The sequence below is a fragment of the Chiloscyllium plagiosum genome, unplaced genomic scaffold (genome assembly GCF_037043375.1).
Source record: "Chiloscyllium plagiosum isolate Xiang-an unplaced genomic scaffold, Cpla_swu_hap1 HiC_scaffold_35, whole genome shotgun sequence".
NCBI lineage: Eukaryota > Metazoa > Chordata > Chondrichthyes > Orectolobiformes > Hemiscylliidae > Chiloscyllium > Chiloscyllium plagiosum.
In genome coordinates, this window is record NW_028270173.1 from 31,425,908 (window position 1) to 31,441,630 (window position 15,723).

At 48.0% G+C, this 15,723-nt stretch overlaps 1 non-coding gene across 1 annotated transcript; it reads right to left on the reverse strand.

The window, feature by feature from the left end:
- Positions 1–15,294: 15,294 nt before the first annotated feature.
- Positions 15,295–15,458, reverse strand: LOC148140608 (U1 spliceosomal RNA). The gene has a single exon (XR_015753197.1). It is a non-coding gene; the product is annotated as a U1 spliceosomal RNA (small nuclear RNA).
- Positions 15,459–15,723: the final 265 nt, after the last annotated feature.

Genomic DNA, 15,723 nt, shown 5'->3' on the forward strand with positions numbered 1-15,723 from the left:
CACAGCCCTTTGCAAATGCAAGTGCTTTATTCCTATCACTTTATCGGGCCGTTCATGAACAAAATGGCAGGGAAAATAAACGCATGCCCGAGGCGAGGCAACTGTCTCTCTCTCTCGTGTTCTTGGAAACCGACAAATGCTCTCGTGATTGTAGATGCTGTTCGAGGCTCTGTTTGATGCTGGGATTTCATATACAGCACAGAGGGGCAGGCACTATTTCGTTCAGATAATTGATTATTCGGTTAATTGATTCAATGCCTTTCCTCTGGGACTCAGAGTTTTCTGTTAAGTCCGCTCCCCGTTCAGGAGACTAGGCAGCAGCAAACCGCTCCCTCTGGCAGCTCCTTCCCTCCACGTACCACCCTCTGTGTGAAAATGTTGCCCCTTAGGTCCCTTTTAAATCTTTCCCCTCTCATCTTCGCTGTTTACTCCAATTTTGATGTTATCTACAAACTTACTAACAATACCTCCTATGCTCACATCCAAATCATTTATATAAATGACTAAAAACAGTGGACCCAGCACCGATCCTTGTGGCACTCCACTGGTCACAGGCCTCCAGTCTGAAAAGCAACCCTGCACCACCACCTTCTATCTCCTACCTTCGAGCCAGCTCTGTATCCAAATGGCTAGTTCTCCCTGTATTGCATGAGATCTAACCTTGCTAGCAGGTCTCCCATGAGGAACATTGTCGAACGCCTTACTGAAGTCCACATAGATCACGTCCACCGCTCTGCCCTCATCAATCCCTCATCAATGTTACTTCTTCAAAAAACTCAATCAAGTCACGAGACATGATTTCCCACGCACAAAGCCACGCTGACTGTCCTTAATCAGTCCTTGCCTTTCCAAATTCAGGTACAGCCTGTCCCTCAGGACTCCCTCCAACAACTTGCCCACCACCAACATCAGGCTCACTGGTCTGTAGTCCCCTGGCTTCTCCTTACCACCATTCTTCAACAGTAGCACCACGGTAGCCAACCTCCAGTCTTCCAGCACCTCACCTGTGGCTATCGATGATACAGATATCTCAGGAAAAGGCCCAGCAATCACTTGCTTAGCTTGCCACAACGTTCTAGGGTACACCTGATAAGGTCCTGGGGATTTATCCACTTTTATGTGTTTCGAGACATCCAACACCTCTTCCTCTGTAATGTGGACATTTTTTAAAATGTCACCATCTATTTCCTTACTTTCTGTGTCTTCCATGTCTTCCTTCATGATAAACATCATGCAAACTACTTGTTCAGTATCTCCCCAGTCTCCTGCGGCTCCATACATAGACCGTCTTGCTGATCTTTGAGGGGCCCTATTCTCTCCCTAGTTACCCCTTTGTTATTAATGTATTTATAAACTCCCTTTGGATTCTTCTTAACCTTACTTGCTAACACTATCTCATGTCCCCTTTTTGCCCTCCTGATTTCTCTCTCAAGTATACTCCTACTGCCTTTATACTTTTCCAAGGATTCACTCGATCTCTGCTGTCTATACCTGGCATATGCTTCCTTTTTTTTCCCTTTACTAAAACCTCAATTTCTCTCATCATCCAGCATTCCCTACAGCTATCAGCCTTCCCTTTCATCTGAACAGGAATGCAGTATACTTTCTCTGGACTTTCATTTCCTCATTTTTGAAGGCTTCCCATTTTCCAGCTGTCCCTTTTACTTGCGAACATCTATTCCCAATCAACGTTTGAAAGTTTTTGCCGAATTCCATCAAAATTGGCCTTCCTCCAATTTAGAAATTCAACTTTTAGATGTGGTCTATCCTTTTCCATCACTATTTTAAAAATTCCTCTCCATCTAAACCCCTAACACTATGGCAGTCCCAGTCTATGTTTGGAAATTTAAAATCTCCTACGATAACCACCCTATTATTTTTATAGATAACTGAGAACTCCTTACAAATTTGTTTCGCAATTTCCCTCTGACTATTGGGGGGTCTAGAATGCAATCCCAATAAGGTGACCATCCCTTTCTTATTCCTCCGTTCCACCCAAATAACTTCCTTTGATGTATTCCCAGGAATATCCTCCCTTAGTCCAGTAGTTATGGGATCCCTTATTAAAAACACCACTCTCCCTCCTCTTTTCCCTCCCTTTCTGTCCTTCCTGTAGCATTTGTATCCGAGAACATTAAGCTGCCAGTCCCATCCCTGAGCCATGTTTCTGTAATTGCTATGATATCCCAGTCCCATGTTCCTAACCATACCCTGAGTTCATCTGCCTTCCCTGTTAGGCCCCTTGCACTGAAATGAATGCAGTTTAGTTTATCAGTCCTACCTTGTTCTCGACTTTATCCCTGCCTGCCCTTACTGTTTGACTTGCTTCTTCTCTCAACTGTACCAGTCTCAGATTGATCTCTTTCCTCACTATCTCCCTGGGTTCCATTCACCACCCCCCCTCCCCCACCTTACTAGTTTAAATCCCCCCGAGCAGCTCTCGCAAATCTCCCTGTCAGTATATTAGTCCCCTTCCAATTTAGGTGCAATCCGTCCTTCTTGTCCAGCTCACGTCAACCCAGAAGAGATTGCAACGATCCAAAAATGTGAACTCTTCACCCCTGCACCAGCTCCTCAGCCCATCATTCATCTGCTCTATCCTCCTAATCCTACCCTCACTAGCTCATAGCACCGGGAGTAAACCAGATATTACTATCCTCAAGGACATACTTTTTCAATTCCTGCCGAACCGTCTGTATTCTCCCTTCAGAATCATATCCTTTTCCCTTCCTGTGTCGTTAGTTTTAGATTAGATGAGATTCCCTACAGTGTGGAAACAGGCCCTTCAACCCAACCAGTCCACACTGACCCTCCGAAGAGCAACCCACCCAAACCCATTTCCCTCTGACTAATGCACCTCACACTACGGCCAATTCACCGACCTGCACATCTTTGGACTGTGGGAGGAAACCGGAGCACCCGGAGGAAACCCACGCAGACACGGGGAGAATGTGCAAGTTTCACACAGACAGTCGCCCGAGGCTGGAATCGAACCTGGGACCCTGGTGCTTTGCGGGAGCAGTGCTAACCAGTTCCAATATGTGCAATGATCCCCTGCTGGTCCCTCTCTCCTTTCAGATCATTCTGCATCCTCTCTGAGACATCCTTGATCCTGGCACCAGGGAGGCAAGATACCCTTCTGGTTTTCACTGCTGGCAGCACAAACATCTGTCTGTGTTTCTAGCGAGAGAGTCCCCTACCACAATCGATCACTTGGAACCTGACATACCCCACATTATATTCGAGCTGTTCTCAGTACCAGAAACTTGGCTGTTCGTGCTACATTCCCTTGAGAGTCCATCACCCCCTACATTTTCCAAAACACCATACTTGTTTGAGATGGGGATAGTCACAGGAGAGTCCTGAACTACTTGCCTATCCCTCCTACCTTTCCTGGTTTTAACCCATCTATATGTAGGGGGTGGTGTAATTTTTAAATCATTAACTGTTGTAGTAAGCACAAAGTAAGTACAAAGCCACCATTTTAGTCTTCTCTACCTTGTAGTAAGCACGAGCAGACACTCCCCTAGATTTTCATGAATGGAACAATGGAAACAGCTTTCCTCGTGGCTGAGGGACCGCCCACAACCACGGCTGTACGTCATCATCCATATAAGGGAGAAGCGGGGAACTCGAACACTGATTGGCTGGGTGAATAACCAAATAATCTCATCCATCAGGAGGACAGTGGGGAACTTTAACACTCATTGGCTGAGACAGTAGAAGGCCCAGCCCACTCCTACATGTATATAACGTGCGGGGATTACAATCTGTGTGTGTGCCTCGTGGGAAGCCATTGAGGTAACACCCGGTTCTGCAGAATTGAATAAATAGTTTTGGACGAACTCCTCCGTGTCTTTGTTCTTGGGAAGGGAAGCAGAGTGCCTGATGGGGGGGTCGCAGAGTCCCCTATCCTGCACAACTGGGGGCTCTTCCGGGATGCAATAATTATTGCCGGGGCTCTCTTCGGCTCGTGGATCAAGTCTGATACAAAAAGACGCGTCTGGTATATATTTGTACTGCTCACTGGATCGGCTTGGTCCGTCAGCCGTCGGCCAAGAGAGTGACCCGGCTCATTAAAATAATTTTGGATCCCGAGAAAAGGAACACACGGACGAGTGCTGGGACGACCGGTTAGTGACTATACACGGGGGTACACACATTTAAAAAGGCCAGACAACTTCGTGCACGAATCAAGGTGAGAGAGTTTCTTTTTGTTCTTCCTTGTTGGCCGCGTGGTTTTGACGGTCATCTGTGAGAACGCTTTAAGCGTTTAAGACCAGGACCGAAGATAGACCATGGGAAATTGTGGTTTTGACGGTTATCTGTGAAAATGCTTTAGGCGTTTAAGACCAGGACCGAAGATAGACCATGGGAAATTGTGGTTTTGACGGTTATCTGTGAAAATGCTTTAGGCGTTTAAGACCAGGACCGAAGATAGACCATGGGAAATCAGACTTTTAGGTCCACTAAGGACAAGTCAGGGAGGACTGTAAATGGAAAAGAAATACCCCCCGATAGTCCACTGGGTCGGAAATTGAGTTTATGGACGGAAAGCAGTAGGACAAAGGACTTCAAGAAAGAGACTATGATAAAATATTGTTGTTTTATATGGACCAAAGAACCTATCCGCGCCCCCTCGGTAGTTTGGCCCGAGTATGGGTCTGATGAAGACTGGGTGTGTCAACTCCTAAATATTTATGTTAACAGAAAACAACCGTTTGACCCAGAAGAGAGCAAATACGCCGCCGCCTGGTTGGCGAGTGACTGCGGGGACCCCACAAGTCTCTACCTCTGATTCCCCAAACAGACCCGAGAAAGCCCCAGAAGTCTTGGGACGTCCTCACCGACGGTTTGCCCCCTTCTGCCCCGCCCCCGTATGTACAACCCGCGCACGGCCAGGCGTCCAGCGCGGACCTCCCTCCTGCGTCGGATAATCCCGGTTCCCGGCAGGTCATGCTCAGTGAGGGAGAGCCTGCTGGGGGGGACACAGGAAGGGAAGAAGAGCCCACCCCAGGCATTAGGAGATCAGCCCGAATTGAGATGCGGAGAGATCAAGAAGAGAGATTGGGTGCTGAGAGGGTTAACAATGTTGAACAGATGAACCCTTTACGAGAGGTGCCGTTTGGGAACGAACGGACCGGATTCGTTGTACAACCTTTAAATTCTGGGGATATCCGACAACTCCGTAATGAACTACCCCGTCTACTGGACGACCCCGTCAGTGTGGGAACACAATTAGATCAATTTCTGGGGCCCAGTATATACACATGGGCCGAATTGCAGGCCATGATGAGAATACTATTTAATTATGATGAAATTGTCATGATCCGGAATAGTGCAATGGCCATTTGGGATAGGGAGCATCAGGACGGCCCTCAGCGTGGAGAGCAGAAGTACCCCTTAGAGGACCCCCGGTGGGATCATAATGACGAGGGGGGACGGGCTAATATGACAGACCTCAGAAACCTTATAATCAGGGGAATCAAAACCTGCGTACCTAAACAGCGGAATTTAGCGAAAGCATTCGAAGTTGGACAGAAAAAGGATGAATCCCCGAGTGAGTTTTTAGACCGTTTGCGGGAGTCCATGCGAAAGTATTCAGGTTTAGACCCCGATGGGGAAATAGGCAAGGGCATGCTTAAGGTGCACTTTGTGACTAAGTCATGGCCTGACATTCAGAAGAAATTACAGAAAGTGGAGGATTGGGCTGAAAAAGATGTTGCAGAATTATTACGGGAAGCACAGAAGGTGTACGTTCAGAGGGATGTAATAAGGGAGAAACAGAAGACAAAAATGATGGTGGCAGCCGTACGGGAAGCTTGTAAATCCACCGGAATGGGGGAAGAAGGTTATGGGATGGAAAGAGGAAGGTCGAGGGAAAGTTGGAGAGGGAGAGGAGCGAGACGGGGCAGAAGTGGGAGAGGAGGATCTTATGGAATCGAACGGCCTCAGGCGGCCGGATGTTACCATTGCGGGAAACTGGGACACTTCAAGAGGGATTGTCCCGATTTTAAAAGGGAGCGAGAAGGGATGTATGAAATGGAGCGCGAACAAATGGATTAGGGAAGTCAGGGGAGGATCGGAACACGGGCCTATCAAGAACCCCTGGTAAATTTACGGGTGGGCCCATTTAGACAAGATGTTACTTTCTTAGTTGACACAGGCGCCGGCAGGTCCTCAATCCCCCTCCATCCTAGGGGGGTTGGCTTCCAGGCTAAAACATTAAACATTTCAGGAGTAAAGGGTGGGGTTTTCAGTGCAAGAATATTTGAACCACAACCCTTGCGGCTGGAGGAGGAGGAGCTCCAAGTGGAACTCCTTCACCTCCCGCACCTTCCCTATGGGTTGTTGGGACGGGATTTAATAGTCCGTTTCGGACTACGAATAGAAGTGGGAGAAGAGGAAGAATTAGCCATTACCATGTCATACCTTAGTGAGTCCCGATTGACAGAGATAGACCCTAGGGTTTGGGTCGCCAAAGGGAACCGGGGGGGGGGGCTCGCAATTCGACCTGTGGAGGTAAAATTAAAGCCCCAGAGCCCCGACGTCAGAGTGCACCAATACCCCATCTCTTGGGAAGGGAGGCAGGGCCTGAAGACAGTTACCAAATGCCTACCCCTCGCCCTGTTGCAAATTCGCACCCAGCCAAGACGGGATTTGGGCGTCTCCCCTTACGAAATGCTGTTTGGCCTCCCGTTCCATGGGCCGAAGGGAGAACCTCCCTTATTCGAGTCTCGGGACATGTTTGTGCAAAAATATGTGGTGGCTCTGGGGTCTGCTCTATCTCGTTTACGCCAACAGGGACTTTTGGCACAGACGCCGCCCCTCGAGTTTGCGGTGCACACCGTCAAGCCGGGTCAGTGGGTCCTGATTAAAAGCTGGAAGCAACGCACCCTCGAACCAACTTGGGATGGTCCCTTCCTAGTACTTTTGACTACCGAAACGGCTGTCCGCACGGCCGAAAAGGGCTGGACACATTATACTCGGATCAAGGGACCGGTGCCACAACCGACGGAGGACAAACAAACCTCTCTGACCGAGGCATCTAAGGAACAGAGACCCTGAGAACAGACTAATTGGACTTTGGCGAGTTTAAAGGACTGTGTCCTCCGGCCGGACACGAGTGTTGCAACAAAATGCAGTCAATCGTATTGTTAACTTGCTTTGCCATTATCCTTCGGCTGGGTCATAGTGTGCGTGTTACCCAATTCGGCCTCTGGGAAAAAAACAGGCAGAGGACCGTCGGTGGCTCTCCATCTCCGTTCCCGCCAACAAGCCAACACAGACACTTAGTTTAGACCTATGTGGGTTGGTGCCCTGTGCGACTAAAAGTGAACTGAATCAGACTAAGCGTAACCTAGAGAGAGAAAGGGGATTCCAAGGTCAGACGTTAGTATTACAGTTGCATGGCAAAGAAGGCATCAATAGGCCTCCGGCCCCCGGGGTCCAGGCTATGGTGTCAATTGTCCGTGATCCCATCACCCCTGGGCGGAATTGTGAGCAGAATCAGTGCAATCCACTCTATCTGACCATAAAGACCTTGAGGAACAACGGGACGAGCCTAAATGGAACGATCCTGGGTATTAGGGTTGGGGGCCAGGCAGGACAGAAGGGGTTGCAGCTGTGCTGCACAACCATCACGGTCATTGAAGCTGGGTCTGGGGCCTCATCCACCCCCGATGAGCAGGAAAAGGTTAGGATAATTGAGGTGATGGACTTGGAAAGGACCTTTGAAATAGAAACGGGATACGGGGAGGCGAATGCCTGGATGGAATGGGTCAAATATACGGTAAGGAGCATGAAAAAGAGTGATTGCTACGCGTGCACGGGTGCCCGTCCTAACCCTCAGGTGGTCCCATTCCCGCTGGGATGGGAGAAACATCCACAAGCCTTGGACTGCATGGTAAGGCTGTACCAGGACCGAGAGGCCTGGAACGACCCCACTTGTCGACCCTTAAGTTTGAAGTTTCCTCCCGTCAGGTCTAAAGGGGCGCCCCGCCCTCCGTCATTCACAGGGGTAACGGGTACGCACCAAGCCTGCGTCTCTCGGACGGGACCGCAATGGGACAATGATGTGGGGACATTTGACAAGTGCAGCGGATCAATTCGGCGGGTCAACGAAACTACCGGGGGCAGGAATTACTCCCACATTCATGTGCCTAGGGCAGACCTCTGGTGGTACTGTGGTGGGAGGATTCTGCGACCGACCCTGCCCCAAAAATGGGCGGGCACTTGTGCAATCGTTCAATTGGCCATCCCATTCACCGTGGCATTCGAAAAACAAGAGCAACCCCGTTCCAGTAGAAGAACTAAGGGCTTTGGAGACCTCTTTTGATGATAACATATATTTAGATGCCATAGGGGTCCCCAGGGGTGTTCCTGATGAATACAAGGCTAGGAACCAGATAGCGGTAGGTTTTGAGTCGTCACTGTTCTGGTGGGTGACCATCAATAAGAACGTGGATTGGATTAATTATATTTACTACAATCAGCAGAGGTTCATTAATTATACTCGGGATGCAGTGAAGGGAATAACAGAACAACTAGACGCCACTAGCAGAATGGCGTGGGAAAATAGGTTGGCCCTGGACATGGTGTTAGCAGAGAAGGGGGGTGTTTGTGTCATGATAGGCACTCAGTGCTGCACTTTCATCCCCAACAACACAGCCCCTGATGGGTCCATCACCCGCGCCCTGGATGGGCTCACCACATTGGTGGATGAACTCGCCAAAAACTCGGGCATTGATTCTGGCCTCACGGGTTGGTTGGAAGCTTGGTTCGGTAAATGGAAGGGGGTGGTTGTTTCCTTTCTCGTCTCATGTATAGTGGTGGCAGGGGTACTAACTGCCCTCGGGTGTTGTATCATTCCCTGCGCCAGGGGGTTAACTCAGCGACTGATCGAAACCGCCCTTACTAAGAGGGATGTTCCTTATGGGCAGGTCGAAAGGATGAACCTCGAGATAGAACAGTCTGAATCCCTCTTGGGCGGGGGTAGCATTAGAGACGGGCAGCTTGATAAACAAGCTCGGGAGCTATTGGACGCCCTGGAGAAGAAACTCCCAGTTTAAAAATTACAAACTGTAAGAAAAGACACGGGGGATTTGTAGGGGGTGGTGTAATTTTTAAATCATTAACTGTTGTAGTAAGCACAAAGTAAGTACAAAGCCACCGTTTTAGTCTTCTCTACCTTGTAGTAAGCACGAGCAGACACTCCCCCAGATTTTCATGAATGGAACAATGGAAACAGCTTTCCTCGTGGCTGAGGGACCGCCCACAACCACGGCTGTACGTCATCATCCATATAAGGGAGAAGCGGGGAACTCGAACACTGATTGGCTGGGTGAATAACCAAATAATCTCATCCATCAGGAGGACAGTGGGGAACTTTAACACTCATTGGCTGAGACAGTAGAAGGCCCAGCCCACTCCTACATGTATATAACGTGCGGGGATTACAATCTGTGTGTGTGCCTCGTGGGAAGCCATCGAGGTAACACCCGGTTCTGCAGAATTGAATAAATAGTTTTGGACGAACTCCTCCGTGTCTTTGTTCTTGGGAAGGGAAGCAGAGTGCCTGATGGGGGGTCGCAGAGTCCCCTATCTTGCACATATATAACTACATCTGCAGCTTTCCTCCCTTCCTATAACTGCCATCCATCACACCCTCTTGGTCTTGTAAATTCCTCATTGCCTCCCACTAAACTCTAACTGATCCATGCAATCTGATAGGATTCGCAACTAAAGACACTTCCTGCAGACATAATCATCAGTAACATGGAAACTCCCCCGAAACTCCCACATCCAACAGGAAGAGCACGTCACTCTACTTTTGTCCATCTTTGCTCCTTCAGAATCCACAGACACCGAAAGTAACACCGTCTTATTGCTCTTAAAAATACATCTCCAGGCTAATTTTTTACTTATGGTTGATATTTTTAAAATGTAATTAAGAGACAGAACTCAGTAAAACATAGAATCAAGAAATAACCCACTCTGGTCATTACTCTAGATCTACAGCAAGGTTACATGTAAAAACCACACACTTATCTGTTCCTGTGCTGTGACCTCTCCAACACCGGTTCCTCCAAGATCAACTGTGAATCTCACTGTACGTTAATTATTCCTAGATGCACTCTGATGTCCAGAGATACATGAATTCAGCCAGCAAAGACAGTAACTGTGCAGATTCACTGCTGGGTCAGGCAGCAGTGTAGGTTTCTTTCTCTCTCTCCCTCACTGAACACATGGTCACTGCCTTTGTCTGTCTTCCTCCTTTTAAAAGTGCCGTTGTTTTGATCTTTTCTCCCCAAAGTTCCAAAACAATGTAACAGTTTATAAAACAGTAATTACTGCTCATGGAATTCGAGGAAATCACCTCCAACACCTAAAATGCCTCAAAAAAAGGAGCAGGTCTTACAGCCACAAATTTTTCCCATCCTCCATCTTGGATTACCCAGGATCCTTTTGTGCGGTTAGGGCGGGGCATGGTGACACTTGATGGACAGCGGTATTTTTCCAAGTCGGGATGGTTGAGTGGCTTGGAAGGGAACTTGAAGGTGGTGGTGTTCCCATGTATCTGCTGCTCTTGTCCTTCGAGATGGCAGAGGGTATGGGTTTGGAAGCTGCTGTCCACGTGAATCCGTTTGAGGATGTGCTGATATGGCTGTCACACATCTCCCTGTGGAGTGTGCCTTTGTAAAGGGAGTCTGGAGGGAGATGCAGTGGTTTATGTCGAGGTTTGTCCCGAGCAGCTCCGTGACTCCATGCTCTCCGGGCTGTTCCCCGGGACACACACCGAGACAAACGTCGCCTGTGCCTGGAGGACCGTCACCTCGGTGAAAAACGCTCTTTGTTCTGCCCGAAACTTGTCGGTCTTCCAGGGCAAGGAGTTGACCCTGACCGAGTGTTGCAGACTGGCACATCCCAAGGTCCAGGCCTACGTGCTGAGGGACACACTGAAGCTTGGGGCAGCTGCGGTGGGGAAAGACCACCGTCTGGGGTCTTCCTACTGAAGTACAAATGGGATCTGTTCACTTTTGCGGCAAATGTGTGTAAATAGTCTCCTGCGTAGGTAAGAAATACCTTCGGCCTTACAACCGCAGGGAATGTCAGATTGAAGATTTGATATGCAAAGCCTGTACAGAACTGCTTTAGTACCTGTTTATGTAGATTCGGGTAATTTTTGTGAATAAAGTATATTTTTTACAATTTAAAAAACAGTGGTTCTCCCAGGATGAGGCTATCCCATTGCACCTCAGGTGTACGGATTCCTACTCAGATGTCTCAGAATGTGAGATACTTGCCTGTGAAATTTGTGATAATGGGGGACTGCGTTCGCGCTCTCCCCTGGTTTACAAACTAATAACAGATTGTATTTGCACATATCCAGCAGGTGGTGCCTGTTATCACAACGTGCATATGACTGCATTTCATGACCAGCAGCTGCTCTCTGTGCGTCGCTTAAATTCTACCCCCCACTCCATGGATGCTTAGTCCACCTTTTATTTTGTTCCACCCTGCAATAAATACTATGCTCAACAAAGAACAGTACAGGAACAGGCCCTCAGCCCCACCAAGTTCAGGCGACACAGGACACATTTCTAAACGAACCATCTTTGCCTCAAGGTGGTCCATAACCCTGTATTCCCTGCCTGATTGTATATCCATCAAGATGCCTCTTAAATATTGCAACAGTGTCAGTCTCTTCCATTTCCTTTAGCAGCACATTCCAGGCACTTAACACCGTTGTCTCTCACACCCCCTTTTACTTTCAACCTACTTCATAGAGTCAGATAGAAACAGACCCTTCGGCCCAACTCGTCCATGCTGACCAAGTTTCTCCACACTGCACTAGTCCCATTTGTCAGTCTTTGGCCCATATCCCTTTAAACCTTCCCTATTCATGTGTCTGTCCAAATGTCTTTGAAAGTTTGTAATTGTACCGCTGCCTCTGGTAGTTCACTCCACACACCAACCATCCTCAGTGTTAAAAAGTTACCCCTCAACTCTCTTTTAAATCTTTCTCCTCTCACCTTAAAAATATGCCCCCTAGTTTTGAACTCCCCCACCCGAGGGAAAAGACCTTCGCTATTCACCTTATTTATACCCTTCATGCTTTTATAAATCTCTGTAAGGTCACCCTTAACCCGTACACTCCAGTGAAGAAAGTCCCAGCTGATCGAGCCTCTCCTTATAACTCAAACCGGCCAGTCTCAGTAACATCCTTGTAAATATTTTCTAAACCCTGTCCAATTTAATAACAAGCTTCCGATATAAGGTGCCAGAATCAGACACAGTATTCCAAAAGTGGCCTCACCAACATCCTGTACAACTGTAACATGACATCACTCCTTTCCTCAGTGGCCTGAGCATTGAAGGCAAACACGCTGAATTCCTTCTCAACCACCTTAGCTTTTTGTGACATAACTTTCAAAGAACTATGTACCTGAACCCCTAGGTCACTCTGTTCAACAACACTACCCAGGGCTCCACCATTAACTGCATCATCAGTCCTTGTTTGTTTTACCGAAATACAACACCTCACCTTTATCCAAATGAGACTCCATCTGCCACTCCTGGTGTCATCCGCAAACTTACTAGCCATGTGTCCTAAATTCTCATCCAAATGGTTTCTATAAAGGACAAACAAGAGTTGTCCCTCCATCGAGCCCTGCAGAGCACCACTGGTCACAGGCCTCCAGTCTGAAAAACAACCTTCCAACACCACCCTGTCTCCTACTCCCAAGCCAATTTGGCATCCAATTGATAAGCTCTCCCTGAATCCCATGTGATCGAACTTTACTAATTAGTCCACCATACGGAACCCTTGTCAGAGGCCTTGCTAATGTCGACGTAGACTCGACTGCTCTGCCCTCATCTATATTCTTGATCACATTCTCAAAAATCTCAATCACGTTTATGAGTCACAATTTCTGATGTGCAAAGCCATGCTGACTATCCCGAATCAATCCTTGCCTTTCCAAATGCACATAAATCCTATCCCTCAGAATTCCCTCCAACAACTTACCCACCACTGATGGCAAACTCACGGATCTATAGTTCCCAGGATTCTCCTTGCGGCGTTTCTTAAATAAAGGCACAACATTAGCCACCCTCCAGTACCTCACCCGTGGCTGTAGACGATACAAATATCCCAGCTAATGGCCCCACAATTTCTTCCCGGGCTTCCCATCCACATTGAAGAATCATCGAATCTCTGCAGTGTGGAAGCAGACCATTTGGCCCAACAAGTCCACATCGACCCGCTGAAGACTATCCCACTCAATTCCATTTCCCCATTGCTCTACATTTACCCCTGACTAATGCACCTAAGCTACACATCCCTGAACACTATGAGCAATTTAGCATGGCCACGCCACCAAACCTGCACATATTTGGACTGGGGGAGGAAACTGGAGCACCCAGAGGAAACCCACACAGACACATGGAGAACATGCAAACTCCACACAGACGGTTGCCCAAGGCTGGAATCGAACCTGGGTCCCAGGCACTGTGAGGCAGTAGTGCTAACCACTGAGCCACCGTACCACCACCCCTATGATTTTGAAGAGCTGCTTTCCTGGTGTTGTTACCACAGAGGAAGTGTCAGCGTTCGATGTCATTACTTTTGTAAAGCCAGTGGTGATCTGTGGCCACTACACATGTGCAACCGAACACAGAAACCCACAAGTTGCTCAGTGAATCTCTGCCTCCATGAGGTCTACTGTACCTTAAATTCTTTTCTGGAAAAGTGTTGTATTAACTGAAATAGCCGATGCCAAGTGCTCAACCTTTAGGAATTATGACGTCTTTTGAGGTAGCATGCTGGAAATTAGGGCGGTTATTCCCCGGCTCGTCATAGATTTTATAAAAGCAGGTAAAATTCCCCAAATTATCTGTGTTTTTTAGAACCAGATCGATAGGAAACATGACCTAGTGTCTGTGCTTAACAAGAGTTACTATCTAATTAAAATAACTAAATTCTAACTATAGACTTACAATTATGCCCCACCAATGTATAACTGAACGAGATAAAACCCCTATCCCTGTAACCCTGCATGTCCCATGGCTGACCCACCCAGCCTGCACATCCCTGGACACTATGGAGCAATTTAGCATGGAAAAAGTGAGGACTGCAGATGCTGGTGATCAGAGTCGAGAGTGTGGTGCTGGAAAAGCACAGCAGGTCAGGCAAGCATCCGAGGAAGCTGCCTGATCTGCTGTGCTTTTCCAGCAATTTAGCACGGCCAATTCACCCTAACCTGCACATCTTTGGGCTGAGAGAGGAAACCGGAGCACCCGGGGGAAACCCACACAGACACAGGGAGAATGTGGCATCTCTACACAGGCAGTCGCCCGAGGCTGGAATGAAACCCGTGTCCCTGGTGCTGTGAAACAGTAGCGCTAACCATCAAGCCACCCTACGACTTAAAGTCTCTGCCTTATTGTTTAAGTGCACAGTTTCCAGCAACTGATGAGGATTAGTAAACTGGTTTTCCTCAGGCTGGTGGTTTTATTATACTGCTCTTTCCTTACCCAAGGTCTGGTAACTTCTGCCCAATCATTCCCACCCATCAGCCATTCAGCTGTCTGAGAGCCAATCAGATAGTTGTTGGCAGACAGAAAGTCTCTGTCATCGACAATAAGTCACCATTGTCCAGGAGGGGGCACTGCAGACTGATAGTTACGCCAAATTGCAAATTCTAACCGAGAAACAAAGCTTTTATATCCCAATGAAGTACCACTTCTCAGTTAGCCAATCTTTGGAAGCTGTGCAATTGAGGGAAAATGTGAATAACTATCAACACATTTGTCATTCAGACTCTTAAACCCAGACTGTACCCTTTACTCAGCACCGCCCTCTTGAACTGTCCGACCTGTCCATCTTCCTTCCCATCTATCCGCTGCACTCTCCCGTCTGACTTATCACCATCTCCCCCAACCTGCATCCACCTATTGCCTTCCCAGCTACCTCCCCCCCCGGCCTAACCCACCATCCTCCGATATATCTCGGCGTAGCCGATTTGATGCTACGCACATTGATGCCGGCAATTTTTATAATCTCTCCGATAAATTGTTTGGGCCGAACAGCCTGCCTCCAACACTGTAAACTTGTATAATTAGAAGAATAAGTGCACAGAGCTGAACATAAGAGAGGATGGTGTAAGAGGTGCAGCATTATCTGTGGACTGAGGTGAAACTGAATTGAAGGTAGATGCTCGGTATATAGGAAGCTGTATGAAGCAGAGAGTGAGCGCCCTCTGTTGAATGATCTGCTTTTTGTTTGTAAACCAGGGGAGAGCGCGAACGCAGTCCCCCACTACCACAAATTTTGCAGTTGAGTATCCCGCATTTGGGGACATCGCAGCCGTCAGCACACCCGAAGTGCAATGGGATAGCCTCGTCCTGAGAGAACCACCTTAGTGATCATGGTATCTCCCCTGCCAGGTAAGTATGCTTAATACCCTCACTCGCTCAAACCCAACAGCAGCCCATAGCTCTTACACTCACACTGACTGCATTTTCCAAAATCGAAAATTCACCTGCCTGAGGTTCCCTGTCTGCACAACAGCACAATTTCTCACCTGGATCAAAGAACACCCGGAAAGGCTCATGTTTCACTGAATACTGCACTCACTGGGCGCCATGAGAAGCTGCGCTAATTTGCATTTCTTCCTGAAACGGAATTTTTTTTTATTTCAAAAATATACTTTATTCATA